The sequence below is a fragment of the Passer montanus genome, unplaced genomic scaffold (assembly GCF_014805655.1).
Source record: "Passer montanus isolate IOZ18808 unplaced genomic scaffold, ASM1480565v1 scaffold2, whole genome shotgun sequence".
NCBI classification, from domain to species: Eukaryota; Metazoa; Chordata; class Aves; order Passeriformes; family Passeridae; genus Passer; species Passer montanus.
In genome coordinates, this window is record NW_024366591.1 from 5,989,010 (window position 1) to 5,996,472 (window position 7,463).

The window sequence follows — 7,463 nt, forward strand, 5'->3', positions numbered from 1 at the left end:
AAATATATATTATAAATATCCCTTAAATAAATACAGACCTCTTAAGCTAATACAGGTAATAAGCTACTAATATCTTACAGCGTTAAGATCATCCTGTGGCTGAGGCAAGGAGAGGTGGTCTAGGGATAGTTTTGTACTCTCTTGAGCTGTCCTGCAGACTCGAAACCCTGCAAATCATGCAGATAACAGCAGATTTTGGCACACACTGTAGTGTTCCCAGGATTCCATATAATGACAAATGCACACAGAGAGATAGTTGGGCCACCAAAGTAGGGATGAGTGGGTGGATCTTCACTTGACTGAGAGAGTTCCCTGCATTGCCCTTCTGCAATAGCAGGGGAAGAAAGCAAATGTGCCTGAGGGAAGGATGCCCAAGAGTGCAGTGTGCAGTAATCACAACATCTCACTTCAGTCAAGAAAGCTTTTTGATTGCCTGCCCTTAGCCCATGATGGCCTCATCTGTGGGAACTGCTGCTTCCACAGTGGTTAACAACATCATGGTTCCTGGTAGTGCCTGCTACTAGTGACTTCCTCCTCACATGGGTTGAAAACCGTTCTGTACCTGAGCTAAACACAAATCAAACAGAAAACCAGTCCCCAAGGGTTTAGTTTATAACATGGTACAGGAAGTAGATTTGGAATATAAATAAATATCAGGTTAAGATAAGTAAGCAATGGGGTGACTTTATGGAGTAAGTTCTAATGATAAATCTTTGTTAGTCAGAAGACAAATGTGGGCAACTGTGCTGTATACAGAAAATAAATAGATTATAAATATGCATATAAATTAACTTTTATGCATACATACATTAAAGAATATAGAAAGAAACAAAAACATACTTTTTATCCAATTCCCTACTCCTGTAAGGTTTTAATGTATTTTGTAGTCCTCTAATATATTGTTTTTAGCTCAGAACTTTTCAGCAACCAGATTTTTACCTTCCAGATATAAATAACTACAGGGGGAAGGAGACAGGTATTTAAAAGAATTCAGAGTTGAAACTCTTCAAGCTAGTTGGTGTCTCTGACAAGAAAGAAACTTTTGTTTGCTTTATGTCATTATCCTGAAAGAGATCGAAAGATTTTGAGAGTTGTAAAGTATGTATACATAAGGTTATTCCATTTGATTTAGCATTTGACAGGATGTATAGACATTTTAAATCCCTCTATATACTTTGAACTTCTAACTGAAAGTCTTCTCTTTGTGATGTAGTTACTTAGCTTACATTAAAGAATTCAATGGATTCAGTAATGTGAAATAATGCTTTGACTTTTTTAAATCACAGTGTGCCCAGTCACTAGTCCTAACCTGAAAAAAAAGAAATAGCTCAGAGTAAATGTAAGTTTATAATGACTGGAAAGTCGGTCATATAAACAACTTCCTGCCTGAGTTTTCCAGAATCTGATATGCCAAATAGAATGAAATATTCAGGGTCTGTCAAAAGTGATACATCAAGTCTTTGTCACATATATCTATTACATATCTATCTTTTAAGATACAAGTTGATGGAGTCCTTGTATATGCTAATATCTCCATAACAAAATACTACTGATCTGAATGTTCTAGCCAGTTGAAGATTCAAGTCTGGATCAGAACTACATTACTTGGATGGTGAAGTAATTTTGCCCTGTGTATCTGAGAAAGCAACATGTTTTGACTTAGAAGCGCAGTTTTCTGTTTGAAGGAGGCAACTTTTTCACAGCCCATTTTTTCTTTTCAAAAAGTACTGAATAATGTTTCACATGATTTGGCTAAGTCACAGTGTATGCCTAGTAGGGCTTTACACTTAAAAAAAATACTTCATATATCACTGGTATACACAGTCAAACACATTTCCTTCTCATTGCTGTAAATCCATATTTTCATGCCTTGATGGTTAGCTTCAATTTGTTCCATGAGTTTCTACTGAGACTCCCTTCAGAGAAGAAGAATTTTCTCACCCATGTCTGTCAATAATAGACAGCAATTTCTGTACCTTATTGAAATGGGAAACTGCATCCTGAATTTTTTTTTTCTAAGACATTGTCCTTGTTTTGATTAGTATAACACTTAGTGGACCAAAAAACCCAAAGAAAATGTGCACTGTGAGGGCTGCTGTGTTATGAAGATGACAGCAGTGATCACAGTCTGTATCACTTCTGAGAAAGAATTAGCACCTCAAAACAGGCAAGAGGTATGTGGCAGAATTGGGAGGAAATTGTCCACGAGGATTAACCATCCGATGATCTCTTTGACAGGTTAGTAGCTCAGAAGCATGGATGGGTGGGCGGGCAGACATGCAGGCATGTACATTCACATAAATCTGTAAGCTACAAAACAGCAGCCAGAGCTCAGGAGCTGTCACTGTCCCAATAGAAACATTTTAAATTGTGGTCTGTGAAATGATTATGTCCCTCCTGAGGATCAATATCCTCTGCCATAACTGGCTTGGTGCTATGCAGGCACTGTGGTGAAGGATACTTGACTTATCATTAAACTGAGAAAACGCCTTCCCTTTGTAGCCTCCTTGCCTCTTCTAAAACTCTCAAATCCTTTCACAGACAGGATAAAATTACTTGTAATTGCATCTGACAGGCTTTTCTTGTCCCTGTAAACATGCATTGCAGGCAAGAACTCTTCTAAACAAGCAGCGAGCTCCTCTGTATCTCTGTATCTCTGTCCTTTGCTGTGTGGGATTAGAGACAAACTAAACAGCATCCTTTAATCCTCTCTAGTGTCAGACTTGCAGGCTAAATGTCTCTGTTTTAGGTCAGTCTTGAAGAGTAAGGGTCAGAACAAATCTGTCACAGATTCATTCCTTGAGTTCTTCAGCAGAATTTGATGGTACTTTAAAGGGTACTTATGCAGAGAGCTGCTGATTTTGCTGACTTGGCTGTTAGGAACATCCTTTATTTTTCATATCAGCCACCACTCAGGTAGCAGTGTGACTTATCCATCTCCAACCACTGGGGAAATATATAAGTTATGAAATCTCTTCAAGTCACATCCTGACTGTATGCACTGGTTCACTGCATACAAGACAGCTTTGATATTCTCCTGCTTACTTCATTTTTTTTTAGTGTGGCAACCTATTCCTCCAGGAAGTTCAGGAGAAAGAAAAACCTATCAGGAAGCAGGGTTGCAAGGGTCACAAGAAGTGGTTTGATGGGAACTGAGAAGGTGATCTACAAGTGAAGATGTGAATTCTAGAAATCTGAATGTGACAAAGTAGTAGCACAATCCAGCCTACATATTTCATGTTATGTATTTTTTATCATCTGCAAGATAAAAACCAGATGGAAACAACAGGTTACAGAAAAATGTGTGCTCTCTTACTTAGAAATCCTTACCAACCCTGTACTCTCCCACTGCCTGGCCAGTCCTGTTCAGCCATGGTGCATTGGGTTGTACAGAAACCCACAGTGTGCATGTTGTCATCATGTAGTATTTGCATATCTCCAGAAAAATGTATTTTGCAGACTGGAAAATAAGTAAAGAAGTGAAGAATTAAAGTAACAAAGACGTAAGGAAATGAAGTAAGAAATTTTGGTGGTAGCTTTCTGTAATGATTGAGATTTCTGAAAGCTCGATGCAGATTTAATTAGTAGTGCTGAATTCTTGTATACCTGAATTATGAATGGAAAAAATAAGGAATACTGGAATTATTTTCCATTCTATGTCTTACTGTCTTTTCTTCCTAATGTCATTGAGGCCGGGGCTCTCTCCTCCTTTTTGTGGTTAGCCCAGGTTGGCTCCATGGTTGAGTAATACTGTAAATAAATACAACTGTCCAATTGCTGACTGGAGCTATGCACAGAAGAGGCTATCTGCCATGATTTTTCTCTCTGACTTTAATTAATTAAATATATTGCCAGTATTTTATTTCCACCTTTCTAGAAGAGGACCAAATAGAACATTTTTTCTTTCCCTGATAGGTTCCAGGAACTTGATGTACCTATTTTAACATTATAGTTGCTTATATAAGTATTGACAACCATTTCACAGCCTTTATCCTGTGCCTAACTTGATGCTGATTCAAGTCACTTAAAACTGAGGTTTTTTTGCTTTTCATTTCTGTTGAGGAAAACTTAGAGAGATATGCTGAGAAATACCAAGCAGTAAAGATTTGTTGCATTTTAGTTGGCCCATTGTATGAGTCTTGCCTCTAAAATATGGGTTTAGAAGAAAATACGTTCTTTCCTTGAATATAAAGGACCTTCTATAGCAAATAAAAAATTAATGTTATTTAAAATGTCTGTATTTTCCTTTGATTCTTGTGCACTGAATGCACTGTGGAAAAATGGTAATTATGTGATCAAATGAGTGCACAATACAATGGGCAACATCAGAGTGAGGAGTAACAGAATACGTATGGTTTGCAGACATTGATTCTCAGGGTTTTTTTCACTCTTGTTGAGGTTTTCTTGGGAGGGGGGAGTTGTTGGTTTGTTTTTTTTTTTAAATTTGTTTGTTTTTGTTTGGTTTGGGATTTTATTAATGTTTTGTTTTGGTTTGGTTTGGTTTGGTTTTTGTTTTGTTAGGCCTCCAGGACAAACTTAAAACAAAAAATTTCAAAAAGCCCCCACAAAACAGCAAAAATTTTATTTTATTCTTGGAAACCAGGCAGCCATGCACCTCAGATAATCTGGGCCACAGTTATTCTTGAGGTCAGTTAGTAAAATGCCTGTATAGTTCACAAGGTGATGTGCAGGGAATATAGCAGTATTTTACCATTCAGGAGGGATTATCTAGTAAAAATTGAGAGTCCCAGAGGGTTTCCATATATCACTGGAGGAATTCTGGCTGTGGTAAAGTAGAGCTGTTAATCATTAAATCAGTTTCTCTTAAAGATTATTTTTCTCTTAATAATACTTTCCTGTTTACTTTTTGGACTTGATAGAGCTTTTTCAACTAACCTGCTTTCCACAGGAATGTCATTAATTTTTCCAGAGACAAAAAAGTTTATTTTAAGTCTGGCCAGCAGAGACTACTGGAGTGACAGAAAGCAGAAAAGAAGTAACAGCTGAAATAAAATGTCAGCTTGAACTTGTCACTGATCGTTGTGTCTTAAGGGTCTTGTTTTGCAAAGCTGGGCTGCTGTTCAAGTGTCTTTTCAACCTCAGATAGTGAAGGACTATCCTAGGTGAGCCTTATAGCTGGATAAATCTGGAACTCCTTTATGTCCATTGGATTTGGGCATTACAGCATCCTAACCACTCTCTATGGTGCCTCCACTGCGACCTTTGCTGGTGAGACTTTTTTCCAATGAGAAATCCAGTAGTAAAAGAAAGAAGCAAGTCAGCTCCTGCTGTGGTGCGCTGGTCTTATTTGGGTTCTAGGTACAAGAAACTAATTTTCAGACTCAAAAGGTCTGGGACTCAGCATCTCACAAATTCATGTCAGTCACTTTCCAGGGAGGGAGCCACTCCTCAAACACCTTCCCTACACAAGGACTTCTCTCCTCTTTCTGACAATTCCAACTCTGCAGACCTGAATAGGCATAGACAAGCAATCGCAGCAAAGGAAACATTCATCACATGGAGGTTTTTCTGCTAATTTGAGTTCAAACGGGCTAGAACCTGTCCCAGTAGATTCATTGATTTTCCCCTCTGTATTCTTTTTTAAAAATAAAATAAGATATACTATAGTCTGAGTCAAACTGTATTACAACTTCCATATAATCTTGGATCTTTTTGCTTCGATAACGTGTTTATTGAAGGCTAGCAGTGGATCAGCAAAGCATTGAACCTGCTGGAACATACCTGTTGAAGAGCTGAAACATGATAAAAAAGTGGATTAGCCATGTAGGATCTGCAGGTTGAACTCTGTGAGTTCAAGTTGTTTCTGTCTTGGATGTACTATAATGGGATTAAAATTGACTAAAATATTGAAAGCTGATCCTGCTGTAATTACATTTTATTTCAGGTTATGGAAGGTTTTTTTTTTTCTCTCACCCTTTTAACTTAGCTTGTTAAATACAAAGTATAACAGCAACAATCCAGTTACTATTGTTTTAAATTGTCTTCTTCTGTTCTCCTTTCTCTTTCTGCTCTTCATGGACAATAAAAACCTACTGAAAGACAAGATGAGAACTACATCTTTTGATACACTGTAAATTTTAAAATTCAGAAATTGTGGAGATAAAAAAAAAGTTAAACAAAATGTACTCAATGTATTTAATGGAAAGAAAATAAAATGTAAAAGAGCTAAATATATTTTAAAGTTAATTCTGTTTAACACAACCTCCACAAGAAGGAAAAGTTTCAACTTTGGGTACCACTTGCCACACAGATGTCTTTCTCTCTTCTCTTTCTCTTCTCTTCCTCTTCTTTCCAAAGATTAACCTTTTTTTCTGCAAAAGAATTATGACAAGCTGTGATTATTTTGATTTCATCGTGAAGGAAGTTACAGAATACCAGTGTTTCTGGCTAAATTTTTGGGGCTTCATGACTGAGGTTCTAAGAAGGCACTGTTTCCTACAGGCTCATATGTACTTAACATTTCCCTGCCATGGTTCTCTACACTTTCTCTAAACTTTCTGTTTTACGTATATTACCTGTGTCCTTGACACTGACCTTCCTGGCCACTGGCAGTGGACACATCTTTTTGTATATGAAAGCATGTATGCCACAGTATGTCATGTCCCAGAATTACTATTAAGTCTCCTTTAAACAGAATGCAGTGTCCCTTATTTTTACATAAAATTGATGGCCTTTGTTATATTTGTCATCTGATATTTTCTGACACAAGAGAGCCAAACACCCCTCTTTTGTATTAAAAATCCATTGTTAGCATTTATGTAGCTCAGGGAACCTTTCCAGCGTTTACTACCACAGAATTTAGTTATGAAGCCTCCAGCAACTCAGCTTGTATGGAAGACAAAGGTTTGTTGTCACATTTCTGAAGGAAAGGTTTTGGACTGTGCTCTGTCTTATCACTCAAGACTAAGCAGTTTTGAGTAGGAGATAACATAGGAGCATTTGGGAGCAATGGAGAAAGACAGAGGATAGATGAATATTCCCAAATCCCGCAGAAAGAGGGAAATGGATATTAGAGAGTCAATTATCAGTTTAGGCCAAGCTGACTGATTTTTTATTAGGTGATAGCTGAAAGAAAGTCCTGCTCTATTTTGCTTTTGTGAGATTCCCCATGGATACTGTGTCCAGCTCTGGGGATCCCCAAAGCACAAGAGAGACATTGACATGTTGGAATTAATCCAGAGGAGGGCTACTAAGTTGATCACAGGGCTGGAATGCCTCTTCTGTGAAGATAGTCTGAGAGAGCAGGAGCTCAGTCTGGAGAAGAGGAGGCCCTGGCAAGACCATATAGCAGCATGCCAGTCCTAAAGAGAGGTACGAGAAGGCTGAAGAGGGGCTTTTGGCAAGAGTATGTAGTGGTAGGACAAGTGGCAATGGGCTTAAACTGAAGAAGAGTAGTTTATGTAAGACATTAGGAAGAAATTGCTTATTGTGAGAGTGATGAA